A 14,560-nucleotide genomic window follows, 5' to 3' on the forward strand; every position below is an offset into this window, starting at 1 on the left:
AACAAATCATCTTTCCTTCCAACACTTCTCATTTCACTGCAATAACCCCTCAGATGGGCTACTAGATCTCCACGCCCATCATTCAAGTTAAACTTTGGCATTTAAACCCCGCGGGCGGATAAACATCAGGGAACATACACAAGTCATTGTAAGACATGTTAATCTGATTTTACATATCTTGCATGCTCCTTCAGGACTATTCTATACCTTTCAGCTTCCTGGATATCTCATCTCGCCCTTCTTTTCCTGTGAACTTTTCATTTTCAACATGAGGCTCATTCTGAGGGCTATGATTGTATGAGTCAGAGCCCTTGTGGGCAACCTCTGAGGGGTAATATTGGGCATCAGGAGTTTTGAGTAGGTGTTCATTGTTGGATCTATGAAGGGAAGATTATTGAGAAGTTGTGATCATGGGGATAATGGATATGACGGGAGGGCAATTTTTGGGAAAAGCAGTTGGAGGACGAGTGAGGGAGCTACTAGGGTGGTTGGGAAAGTTGTGATAAGCGGGAGAATCTAGAGAGTATGGGGGATCATCTGGTACTATAACCGGAGTTTGGGTAAGGGTAGCATCTAGGAAGCTAGGTGGTAGCGGGGGTGCTGCCTTACTAGTCATCCAAACCCGATACATGTCCGTCATGTATTGTCTCAACATCCTTACCTCTTCAACCAACCCATTATCATGTTCAACCAATTGTATTTGAACACCAGTATCAACCAACTCAATTCTGTTGTCATCTGTCATTGCCTTTCAACTTTATATTGTAGAGAAGAGTTACCACTTTAAGAACCACAAACCAACCACCCTTTTGCTTTATTAAAATAACAAAGAGGAACAAAATGAAGTCATCACGTTAGCGTTAAGGAATTTAACAAAAGATAATCTCACATTATGTGCAATGCACCTAGTCACAGTTATTGGTTCTAAAATGACTTCGAGGGTATGAAGGTCGTATGGCATCATCCCAATTTGTTCATTTCAACCTTCTTTTTCTTTTCTTTTCTAGCACTTCTTGGCTTGCTCATTTTCCTTCCTCTTTTTTTTTCTTCTAATTATTACTCTTTTCTCTCCTCTCATTTCTCACATCCCATAATTTCATCTCTCTCTTTTTTTCCTTTTTTTCTTTTTCTTTTAACTAAAAAAATGATTCGATCGAACCCTATGTAGGTTGCATACGTATCATGACGTCGTATGAATCAGATCTTTGCATAATTCGGAAAAGTAATGGATAAATTAAACTAAAAAAATAAAATCTTTTTGGATTATTCATTTACAACCTTTTTTTTTAATACAGAATCAGAAATACGATAACAAAAGATTCAACAAACTCAGCTAGACTATGATAGATTCTGACACCACCTAAAAGACTTAGTACTATTAGAAAGGACTGAAAGTAAAAGACAACATAAAAGGAAGACAAACTCAAAACATATATAAAAAAAAAATTCTTAAGCAGCTCCTAAATGCAGCGGTCCTGACTGGATGGTTCCGGGGTGTCTGTCATGCTCAAACTCCGGTAAGTAGATTCACACCTGTATGAGAAAATTAAGAACAAATAAAGTTAAATACCTAGAACACTATGTGAGACAATAACACTTCCTGTTGGACACATGCAATACATGATTGGGGCTATTTTTTGCAAAATGGCCTACATGACCAAAAGTTTCTATTAGTGCAAACTCGACAAAGGTGACCTCAAAGACATGGGAAAATCACTTTGCCGAAATGACCCGTTTTGTAGAAATGGCTTGTGTGGCCAGAAAATGGCTAAACATTGCAAATTCAACATAATGGACCCTAAACAGAGAGAACGCCTTATTGTGGACTTAGGACTCTAAGACATGGGTTAATTGAACCACTTTTGCAAAAATAGCCCTATTTTGCAAAATGGCCTATGTGGCCAAAAGCGGCTAGACATGCAAATTTGATAAGGATGAAAATTAAGGTAAATAGACACCTAATTGTGGATTAGAGACTCTCCCGACACAATTCAATAAAACACTTTGCTAAAATAGCCCTATTTTGCAAAACGACCGATGTGGCCAAAAGTGGCTAGACATGCAAGATTTGGCTACGACCCTCGAAGCCAATAACCTAAGACTCACTAAGAAGACCGGATCATATGTGGGTTGCCTACGTATCCTGCCCCGAGAGACGAGAATCCAGTTCGCATAGTTCGGGAAAATTGGATACGGGCGAGACTTAAAAATTAACAAATAATTTAAAAAATATATTTTTTTTGCCTTTTTTTTTTTTGAAAAATGATGAAACATGTAAACTTTTTTTGGATTTTTTTTTCCTTTTTTTTTTTCCTTTTTTTGGAAAATGATGGGAAAGTGCAATTTTTTTTGGATTTTTCATGTTTTTTTTTGTCTTTTTCTTAAAAAAAATGTGAAAGAAAAACATAATTGGGCCCTATTTGCTTCATTTTTATACTTCACCCTATTTTCTTTCTCATTTACCCTCAACCCTCATTAGTCCGCCAAATAACCCCTTTTACCCTTGAAGATTGCAACATGTAGCACATATGATGCATCAGAATAGTCTTTTATTTTTGGGTACACATGTCCTAGACGGACCCAACCCCTGTGTTGAGTCCCCAAAGTCAAATGCACGTGAGCAAACAAGCATTCCTACTAGGGATCCGGCATGAGGCTATGTTTTTCTAGGTTTAAAACCTGAGTGTATTGTTCTAGACTTGGCTTATCCCAGCGGACAACTCGAGCCGGGGGTAGGGGGTGGGGGAGGGGCAACGTACCTGTAACCAAAAGATCATCCGGCTTTGTAAATTGTCCGAACCTCATTCTAAACTAGGGTATGACACTAACAAAAAAAAGTCACGCTAGCGTGCACTTCCTAGAAGATTAGAAAAAGAGGGTTTTGCAACAGTTTATATACAGTTCACATAATATCAAAGCGGTAAAAAGCGGCATTTAGCATATTAGGCCCAAACATGCAAATAAAATTAGATAATAAATAAAGCCAAATATAACAATTATTCTAAGCTCGAATTCTTGAACCCTAAATCAGAAATCCTGGGTCCTTGTCCCCAGCAGTGTCTCCAGAGCTGTCACACCTTCTTTTTCTACCCTGGAAGGGTATAGGGGAGTTTTTCCAATTAAAGTGACATTATCGAAACGTAATTATTTATATTTATTCAGAGTCACCACTTGGGATAATTTATGGTGTCCCAAGTCACCGGTTTAAAATTCCGAATCGAGGAAGTTTGACTCTGTTTTACAGTCCGCGAACGTAGAAATCCGGGTAAGGAATTCTGTTAACCCGAGAGAAGGTGTTAGGCATTTCCGGATTTCGTGGTTTTAGCACGGTCGCTCAATTATTATTATTATTGGCCTAATTATCTGATTAATCACATGTTTAAAACTTATTGTGCATTTTATTCCTTCTAACACTTTTAATTATTTATGAAATTATTTTCTAGAACAAGGCATGATTGTCGTACACTTGTCGATTTGGTACACATTGCGAATTGCGTCACGAGAACCGTACCCACGATCTACAACGTGTTTAATTTTATTATTATTATTCAAAATCATGGTAGGGTCACATGAAATGCACACCCGAATTGAGATTTACGTATCGCGACCATGCCACGGGAACCGTACTCATAGCCACTATGATTATTGTTAATCGCGCCTAAAGCAACTAGCGCAATTAATTATTTAATTTTCTCATACCACTGATATAGAGCTAGAGTGTAACTAAGAGACAAGCCCCAAAGATATGCCCAAATATAATTCACGACACCAGATTAATGCCCAAAGCACTAACAACATCATATTAACAAATTGTTTTAGTTCTGCACCCTCCATACACACACAAATAGCACACAAAGAGAGAAAGCAATGCTATTGTTTGATAATAGAATCCATATCCAAGCAAGAAGATAGCAAAGACTTCAAACTCAGTTGTTAAGCAGTAGCTTAAAAAGATGTGTTTCCTGAAATTAGAGAAGTTCATCTACTACTAGATCTGGAGTTACCTTTCTTTCATGGGGAAAATGACTTCCATTACAGCTATATCAACGTTTAATTTTAATATAAAACTTAAAAAAAACGACAACAGATAACAGATCCAAAGATAGTTATATTCACATTACAACAATACACGGAAAATTTTGAAAATTAATTTTTAACAAACTCAAATATCATGGCATTCAGGCTAGAGCTATCTTGAAGATGACATAAATATTTAGTTAGTCACAAAATAAGCATAAACTTGATTTAACATTTATTAAAATTAACAATAATGTATGAAGTTAAGAACAAGTTTGAGAGATGGACCTTAATTTATTGAACAAAATTCCGGAATTCCAAAATTAAATGTCGGGCTCGAACCATGGAAAGCCAGAGACCTCAAATAGCACTTCGTCGGCTCAATTCCTATCTCGAGACTTTGAACTCTGAAATCGTCACTCAAATCTGAGCAACCAAAAAACTCGAACCGAATGAAGGCTAATTGGTTTTCAATTTTGGGTTGAGGAGGTGGGTGTTTGTGTCTATATGTGATGAGAAAAGCAAGAATCTGAAAAATGGGTGTTCTAAATGGTGGAAGAAGTTAAAATCTAGCTATGGAGAAAGATTAAACTTCCAATTTAATAGATTATCCCTTCCTTTCCACTCTCTTTATTCTCTTTCTATTTCATCATTTTTTCCCCTGCCATGGTTTCTCTTGTCCGTTTTTCACTTTGGAATTTAGGAATCGAATGAAAGATTGCCTTCATTCTTCACTTCTTTCAAATGTTGTTGCCGTTTTTTTTAGTCTCGCTTCTTCTTTTTGATTTAGTCTCAATATTTTGGGCTATCCGAAATTGGGCCTTTTTTCAGGAAATTGGGTTGGACCATGTCTTTTGGGTTTGAATCTAGGCTAAGAAGACCAAAAAAATGCAATGTATCTATAAAGTGTAAAAATCATTCTTAATTAAAATAAACTAATATAAAACTAGATACTAAAAGTGAAACTAATTTTTATATTTTCAAATGTTATAATACTATAAATATAAATATACTAATTGACTTTAACCTAAAGATGAAAATGAATGATTTTTTTATAATTTTTATTTTTTGTGATAAAAAATAAAGTAAAAGAGTCAAAACTTATTGAAATGGCGATATTAAGCCTAAACTAAATATTTATATGTTAAAATATGTAAAATCTTGGGGAGGATCAAAAATCACATGTCTATAGGAGTCTCTGCACTGGCATCCCTCACGAAGGACAAGTAAGAAAGACAACCCTTCCCAACCATCCACTGAGCCTTCAAAAATAAGATCACTCTACTGGGAACATAATCTATCGAACCTCGCCACTCAATCCGTGGCACACCTGGCATAACCAACATTACTGTCTTAGCATGGCAGTCCAAAATAGCATGATACGGTGATAACCAATCCATGTCCAATAACACATCAAAATCAATCATACAAAGCAACAAAAGGTCCACTCGGGTCTCCAAACCCTCAATAGTCACCACACATGACCAATATACGCGGTCCACAACAATAGTATCACCCACCGGAGTAGATACAGGAACAAATGAAACAAAAGACTCACGGGACGTATCCAAATAACAAGCAAAATATGATGACACATATGAAAAAGTGGAACCGGGGTCAAATATCACAGAGGCATCCCTGTGCCAAACTGAGACAATATATGTAATCACAACATCTGAAGCAATAGCATCTGGTCTGGCTGGTAGTGCATAGAAACGGGCCTGACCACCACCTGATCGACCTCCCCCTCTGGGCAACCCCTAGTTGATTGTAAATGGAAAATTCAGTTTAGGGTTTAAAACCCTAATGCTGATTGCATGGAAAAGCTCAGCTGAGGCGGACCCCCATGACAACGAGGACACTGCCTCCACATATGCCCCAACTCTCCACACTCATAACAACCCCCTGGTGCTGGAGACGGGGACTGAAAGGAACCCCTAGAACTGGGATGACTAGTAGAAGAACCTGGCATGGAAGAGCCCTAAACTGATTAAGCACGAGACGAACTCTGGGATTGAAGGGAACTAAGTGATGAATGGACCTGATGAGAACTGTGAGAACCATAGCCCGATGATGCCCCACGATAAACTGGGCGAGCTGACTAAGCATGCCTGAATGGACGGCCTCTACCGTGCTGAAATTGACCCCCGTGAGGATTACCACTAAATCCACCCTGACCACGAGGCCTCTTGGCCTCCCTCTGCACTCTCTCTTGACCACGAACCATCTCAATCTGTCGAGTTATGTCAACAACCTCATCAAAAGTGGCACCAGACACCCTCTTTCTGGTCATAAGCAACTGAAGCTGAAAACTGAGGCCATCTATAAACCTCCTGATCCTCTCTCGGTCTGTGGGAACCAACCAGACCGCATGACGAGCCAACTCGGAGAACCGCATCTCATACTGTGTAATAGACCTATCACCTTGACGAAGCTGCTTGAACTGCCTGCGCAGCTCCTCTCGGCGAGACTCAGGTACAAACTTCTCTAGAAAGAGAATGGAGAACTGCTGCCAAGAAAGGGGCGCTGCGCCAACCGGCCTACACCTCTCGTAAGCCTCCCACCAACCAAGTGCAACCCTGGAGAACTGGAAAGTAGTGAATGAGACCCCACTGGTCTCCAGAATACCTGCGGTCCGAAGCATCCTCTGACACTTATCCAAGAAACCCTGTGCATCCTCACTCTCAGCACCACTAAATGACGGAGGCTGGAGTCTCCCAAACCTCTCCAATCTGCGTTGCTCGTCCTCTAGCATAACATGATCTATATAGTCTTGAGCAGCTGCAATCGATTGGGCTGGAGGTGCCTTCGGTGTCTGAAGTCCCTGTACAACTTGCTCAGGTGTGCGAGCGGGGAAAGTGTGAGTGCCTCCCCCGACCTGAGAAGTAGTTGCGGCCGTAGTAAATAAGACCGCCTGAGCCAGTACATACTGACAAAATCTGGGCTAGGGCCTCCTGAAGGCATGGGATAACACTAGGCACAGCCGGTGTCTGAGCTAGTCCTGCTGGAGCGTCCGCAACTGGGACCTGATCATGAACTGGGGCGGGTGGTGGATCTACGGGTGCTGCCCTAGCTGTTGTGCGGGCTACACCCCTGCCCCTACCACGGCCTCGACCGCAGCCTCGGCCTCTAGTGGCCCTAACTAATGGTATTGGTGGTTATCCATCCTGACCGGTAGCACGTGTCCTCACCATCTGTGAGAGAATAGAATAACAAAAGTTTAGTTACCAGAATCAACAGATTCGCACGACCAGAATTCAAGAATGCGAAGCTTTTCCTAAAGGTTCTGCAGCCTCTCGAAGATAAGTACAGACGTCTCCATACTAATCTGCAAGACTCTACTAAACCCGCTCATGGCTCGTGAGACCTATGTAACCTAAGCTTCGATACCAACTTGTCATGACCCCAAAATCGACCACCGTCGTGATTGTGCCTATCATGAAACTAGGCCAGCCGACACAATCCCACAACAAATCGATATTTCATAATAAATATGTTTCAAGCTATTAATTAATAAAATTTCACAACATAAATCTAAATAACAAGTGCGGAAAGAAAACCAAGGCCCGACATCAGGGTGTCACAAGTCATGAACATCTACTAAGGACTGTCTGAATACAATTAAGACTATTGCAATCTAGAAAACACTAATATAGTCTAAGTAAGATAAGAGGGAGAATAGCAAGGATGTGAATGCCATGCAACTACCTTGCCGATTCCAAATACCCGCGATGGATGAAAGAGCAACGCTCGCTATCACGTCCAACAAATCTTGGATCTGCACACACAATACAGGGAGTAATGTGAGTACACCAACTCACTAAGTAATAAAAGTAAATAAAGACTGAGCAGTAAGAAACACATAAATCCACGTCATGAAATCACAGTAAGTACAACCTGCCTTCAAAATAGAATACAGTCAAATCATCTCGTTTAAAATCCATTTTCAATAAAAAAATCATTTGAAGACATTTTTACAATAATTTCAATAGATGTTTAATGAAGTTTAGAGAAAAGTGATGAAAATCATAAATAGCCCCTCGGGCAAAACATGTATTATAAACCTCCCATCGGGCATAACATCACTCAAAATTATCCCCTCGGACAACCTCACAATCACTCGTAATCAGCCTCTCGGGCAACCTCACAATCACTCGTAATCAGCCTCTCGGGCTCAACATGAATCAAGAACAGCCCATCGGGCAACATCATATCACTCACTCAGGATACCCGCGCTCACTAGGGGTGTACAGACTCCGGAGGGGCGCCTACAACACAAGCCATCTCGTGGCATAATAAGTCAGCCCTTCAGCCTCTCATATATCACAAATCAGTACAATATGTTGCGGCGCGCAGCCCAATCCCATGATATCCTAACAACATAGGCCCTCGGTCTCACTTAGTCAGAAGCCTCTCAAGCCACTCGAGCTATCAATAAAAAGGGTGCTCAGCACAAAATATCATTTTATGCATCAAAACGGAGTAATAAAGACTGAGTTATGAAATCAGTAAACACAGCATGACCGAGTATAGATCTTAAATAAAAAACAGTGAGGAAATAGTAGTAAAAAGCCCCTAAGGGTCCAACAGCTTGGCACGAGGCCCAAATATGGCATTCAGCAGACAACATAGTAATACTTTCTAAAATACATAAGTATCAAATAGTTTCCAGTCAAATACGCAACTTAATAGTGGCTTCGAGAGGGACTAAGTCACGACCCCCAAAGGCGCACGCCCTCACGCTCGTCATCTAGCATGCGCGTCACCTCAAAATAGTGAAACGATGTGAAATCCGGGGTTTCATATCCTCAGGATAAGATTCACAATCATTACTTACCTCAAACTGGATAAAATTCTAACTCGCGATGCCCTTGCCTCTCGACTCGGCCCCCAAATGCTCCGAATCTAACCAAAATCAATATATTATCATCAATATATGCTAAAGGAATGAATTCCACACGAAAATAATCAAATTAGACCAAAAATCTCGAATTGGACTCAAACCCGGCCCCCAAGCCCACATATAGGAATCTAATCGCAAAACTAGAAACTCCTTTCACTCCCGAGTCTATTCATACCAAAATCATCAAAATTTGACCTCAAATGACCCATCAAATCCCCAATCAAAGCTCTCCAAGACTCAAGCCCTATCCCTTCAACTTCACCCCAAAATCCCCCACTAAGTTTATGATTCAACAGTGGAAAAATCATCACAAACACAAAATATAAAGCAAAGTAACTTACCTCACTGATACCTCTCAATTCCCTCTTGAAATCACAGCTCTAAGCTCCAAACTCGTCCAAAAAATGGCGAAGAATGGACTGAAATTCACGAAGGAGATCTTATAGACTTTCTACCCAGAACTTCCGCATCTGCGGTCCATAAATCGCTTCTGCGACGCCGCACCTGCGGAAAATTCATCCCAGGTGCGGTTTTCACTTAACCCTCGAAAATCGCTTATGCGGTCAGATCCCGCATCTGCGATCTCGCAGGTGCGGTCCCATGTGCGCACCTGCAGTTCCTGCTTCCTTGGCCTTGGCCGCTTCTACGGCTGCTCCCTCGCTTCTGCGGACCTTGCACCTGCGGTCCCCACTCTGCATGTGCGGTTATGACAGCTCAAGGAATTCTTCAGCACTTCCTCAAATCCCATCTTTGATCCGACAACCTCCTGAATTCAACCCGAGGCCCTCGAAACCTCAACCAAACATGCCAACAAGTCCCATATCACCATTCAAACTTATTCCAACCTTCGGAACACTCAAAACAACATCAAAATACCAAATCACCCTCGGATTCAAACCTAAGAATTTCCAAACTTTCGAATTTCGCAAATGATGCCAAAACATATTAAACCTCGTCCGAATGACCTGAAATTTTGCACACGCATCACAAATAACATAACTGACCTACTACAATTTCCAGGATTCCATTTCGAACCCGATATCAAGATTTTCACAGCCGCCCGAAAAACGTTAAATTTTTAATTTCGCCAATTCAAGCCTAAATCTTCCACGGACCTCCAAATTATATTCCGAACACACTCCTAAATCCAAAATCACCTAACGAAGCTATCTGAACCATCAAATTCACATCCGAGATCTTCTACGTATAAGTCAACATCCGGTTACTTTTCCAACTTTAGCTTCTAAATAAGAGACTAAGTGTCTCATTCCACTCCAAGGCCACTCCGAACACAAAACGACCAACACGATGCGATGAAATACAGCTGAACAACACATAAAGAAGCTGAAATGGGGGAAGCGGTGCTATAACTCATGAAATGACTGGCCAAGTCGTTACAATAAGCAACAAAGTTGATCCATCATGTATTATATTATTATTTATTTTTGATAAAATTCCCGTAAGTTAGTTTGTGCACAGATTTCTCTCATTTCTTTATTGCCATAATCCTCCATGTGTTTATTGGCTCGAAACATTGTAAAAAGCGAAGCCATTTGTTCTTTGCATATTGGATAATATAAAAAGATAAAAGTTTAACTAATATGTATTGACAGTGTAAATAATGGAGTATTTTATATTGTCAAGTCATTCAGAAAATATCCACAAATAACTTGTAATCTTGAAAATAAAGTAGGTAGTGTAAAATTCTTTCACCATTAATGAAAATTAGTTAAACAAGATTAAAAAAAAATGCACACATACGTAAAAATAATTTTGACATAAAGTTCAAAGAATACAAAAACACAAAAATACATAGTTTTGTTGACAATAACAAATTTCAATAAATAAAGACTTCAAATAACTACCGTTTCTATCCTATTAGATACTATATATCTGTAGAAAGAATCTTGTCGAAATATTTGCCTAATTAATCAAATGTCAAGAATAGTTAAAAATATAAATTATCAATCAAACTTTTAAAGAAACAGTTATTAAATTAAACGTCATAATTATAGTCATAATCTGGCCATTCAATGGGTCAATCATATTTGCATTCTTTCTCTATATTTAAAGATGAAAGATTTTTGTTCCTCAAGCCATACTCATTCCCTTTTTCAACCATAACTAGAGCTGGAAAGTATCAATTCCTATGCTCAAATCTCATCATCAAAACAATAGACTCAAGTAGTATCATAGTTAAAAGATGAAAATAAACAATCAAAATTCTAAATTAATCTTCATAGAATGCGGTAAACAAAGTTAAAAAGACTAAAGTCATCTTGAATCAAAATATCCTCCTAAAATTATATTTTCTTTACAACTTCGATCGACAGTAAGTTCAATTAGAACGAAAAGAAGTCTTTAGACATATAACAGAAGTAGTGATAATATAATATGAAAAAAGAAAAATTAAAATAGGACATAGCTTCACCCAATTCTAATCAACCCTAAAAACGTGATTTTCTTGTGTTATGTATTGTTACTTTTCTTTTGCAAATCTATATATATATATATATATATATATATATATATATATATATATATATATAAAGTAGGGACTTAGGCAAGGTGATGTGACAATCTCTTGAACAAGGAAACCTCCTTATACTTTTTCTACTTTTTTTTTGCCATTTTCCCCATATATCCCTTTTTATCTGCTAATTTTAAAATAAAATAAAAAATGAAAAGTCACGTCTCATGAATAGAGTTGATTGCACTTACGCCTTTTCGTCTTCTTTTGTTCTTTAATTTAATAAGTAACATCTTTTGCTTCGAAAAAAAAAGTAACGTTATTTCCTCTTCTTTCAGCCTATTTAATTTGAATGGAACTACAGAAGGAAAGCTACACCAATTCTTATCACCATTTTACTGCAGAACGCTGCAATATGAAAGACAGGGTTTGTGCTTTTCCTGTTGTCTTGGTTGTCAAGGAAAAAGTATGATAAATCTCCAAAATTGTGAATTTTGTTTTAAGAGATCTTATAGTTAGATTTTTTTACGGTAAGTTTTTTGACTGCAATCAAGGCGCGATCACATTTTCTAGGTGACAGTTCTAGCGAATTTGGAACTTTGTACTTGTCGACAAAGAAATTGCATTTACATAACATTCTTATGCTGAGTTTGGGTTATTTATTTTCTCGTGTAGTTAATAGAAAAATTGTAGTGAGTACAAAAAATTCTCATTTTTCATCTATGCTAATTCTTTTTTTGGTCACAGATGTATAGTAGTGGAATTGGCTCGAAAAAGGTTCATTATCCTTCTTACACTCCGATGCTAAACTATCAACAAAAGATTTGCTTATATCAAGGTAAACTTCAATTTTGTCATTTAAGATTAGGATTATTCTTATAGTGTGCCTATTTTTCTTTTGTCAATTGGGAAAGACTAATTTTTTTACAGGTTTAAAATCATTATTTTGGTCATTAGTGAGAGTATGACTATTTCTATAGTGTGCGTTTATGTTTTCCATCTGTTTTGTTAATCGACAGGTAATTTTGATTGTTTTTCTTAAATTTATTTATTTTGTACTTTTGGATAATTCTATTTGAGTTTTGATTTCCTTTATTTTTGTATAGAGCTGATGCTCTCAAAGAGAGGCTCGAGGTTAGCAGATACTACGTGTTATGTTATTCCCCTTTTCTCCATATCTTTTTTCTTACTTTTTAGTCAGTCTATGACTTATTGGCATGTTAATTAGTTCTACTTTTATGCATTTATATAGTAAAATTTCATTTCCTTCATAGAAAAGATTAAATCAAATATAGGATTAACGTCTAAACCTTTATTTTACTTATCTAGGTCAACTTTTTAATTTTAATTTATTTCATTAAATATATAATTTTTGTATTTATAAGACATTTTCCCGTGCGAGCAAATATATTTATATTGATATAGCTTATTCCATAGTGTAGGAATTCTATTTATTTTTTTTATTTTTTTCATTTATTGTATTTTAAAAGGTCAGCATCTATCGCACCTCTTCGGAAGCGTTATGCCTTTTCAAGTTCTAACTCTTTCTTTTTAACTTTTTAACTTTTTTTCCAATTTATATTATGGGTGATCAATGGAAAGTTTAAATTGTAAGAAGCAAAATCTTTGGAAAATTGCCAGCGAATTGGGAAAAGAAGATTGAAGGAGATATGTAGGTAGGCACGAAGATGGAACAGAGACCTGTGTTGCCACTTCTTTTCCTTTGTGTTTAGTTTTTTTAATTTTTTTTTATTTGATTAAAAGAAAATTTTAAAAAAATAATATTTTTATACTGTTTAATGAAAGAAAGAAATCAAATACTTATATTTAATATATGCTCAACTAAGAGATTATGTATTAAAATCACATACACGTTATATTAAAAAATAAATAAACTTTATATATTTTTCCATTTTAAAGAAAAAAATGTAATAATTTGCTAATATTTTTACCAATATTTAATAAGTACTTCACCTACACATTAATACTTTTAGTTTACAGTTGCGACTTCATCAATATTTAAAAAATTAATATTTTTATGCATATATATATATATATATAATATGCATATATATATATATATATATATATATATATATATATATATATATATATATATATATATATATGAAATTCTTTTATCTCATTTGATATGGTAAAATTTATATAAAAAAGGTTTTTAAATTGAGTAATGTACCGCGCGAAGCGCAAATATATTTTCTAGTATGGTATATTACATAGTCAAATAAGGAAAAATCTAATACATAATATTTAGTTGATTTTGAATTTCTAAATATTAGACAAATAATTAAATGATTAGTTAGGGAATTAATTAAATGACTATTTTATCCAATGTGAAATCTATTTTAAAGGGTAGAAAAGACGAACGATATTTCGCTAAAGGCATTCGTGCTTTTAATATAATACTAGTTTTATAGTATGTGCGTTGCGCGTGTACCCATGTCAGTGAGTAAACAATTTTTTATGAAATCATATAAATATTATTAAATAATATATTCGCATTAAAAATAATAAAAATATAAGTTCTTAAAAGTTATGAACACTTATCCTATTTAGTTGGTTCGATAAATGAAGTAATATGATTTATTATTATTCTATTTCCGCCAATTATCAAAATTATCTATTGTCTTCTTTAATTCTCTCTCTTTTATATATTTATTTTTGTTGTAGAGTGTCATTTTAAAATTACACCTAAAAAGTCAATGAAGAGTAAATATTATTTGAGTACAAAATTAAAAGAGTTTAAATATAATAATCGAATAAATTGTAGTCATGTTATGACATAAAATTATGGACATGTTACATTTTTAAAATAAGAAGGTAAAATCTTGAATGTCTTTTAAATCTTAAATATCTAAACTTCCAACATATTTTAAAATAAAGAAGGATTCAATTGATGAATGTTTCAATTTTGAATCTTTGTATTTAACTATTACAAATCACTTTTGTTTTCATTCGCAAAGTGGGGATTAGGCAAAATAGGAACTGGTACGGGGGCAAGACACTCGTGAAACGCTCTTGGACTTTCGTATGGGCTCTTAGTTTATGTCACGATCTGGAATTCCTATCCTCGGAAATCGTGATGGCGCCTACTCGTAGAAGCTAGACAAGCTACGAAATTAGAAAAATTCTTTACTTCTTTGTTTTAA

At 36.5% G+C, this 14,560-nt stretch overlaps 1 long non-coding RNA gene across 1 annotated transcript; it reads right to left on the reverse strand.

Annotated features, from left to right (window-relative positions):
- Nucleotides 1–1,241: 1,241 nt before the first annotated feature.
- LOC107776913 (uncharacterized) lies at nucleotides 1,242–4,761 on the reverse strand. The gene is made up of 2 exons (XR_001646085.2): nucleotides 4,306–4,761; nucleotides 1,242–1,533 (listed from the first exon to the last, which is right to left on the reverse strand). It is a non-coding gene; the product is annotated as an uncharacterized LOC107776913 (long non-coding RNA).
- Between the last annotated feature and the right edge of the window lie 9,799 nt (nucleotides 4,762–14,560).

Source organism: Nicotiana tabacum, chromosome 18 (genome assembly GCF_000715075.1).
Source record: "Nicotiana tabacum cultivar K326 chromosome 18, ASM71507v2, whole genome shotgun sequence".
NCBI classification, from domain to species: domain Eukaryota; kingdom Viridiplantae; phylum Streptophyta; class Magnoliopsida; order Solanales; family Solanaceae; genus Nicotiana; species Nicotiana tabacum.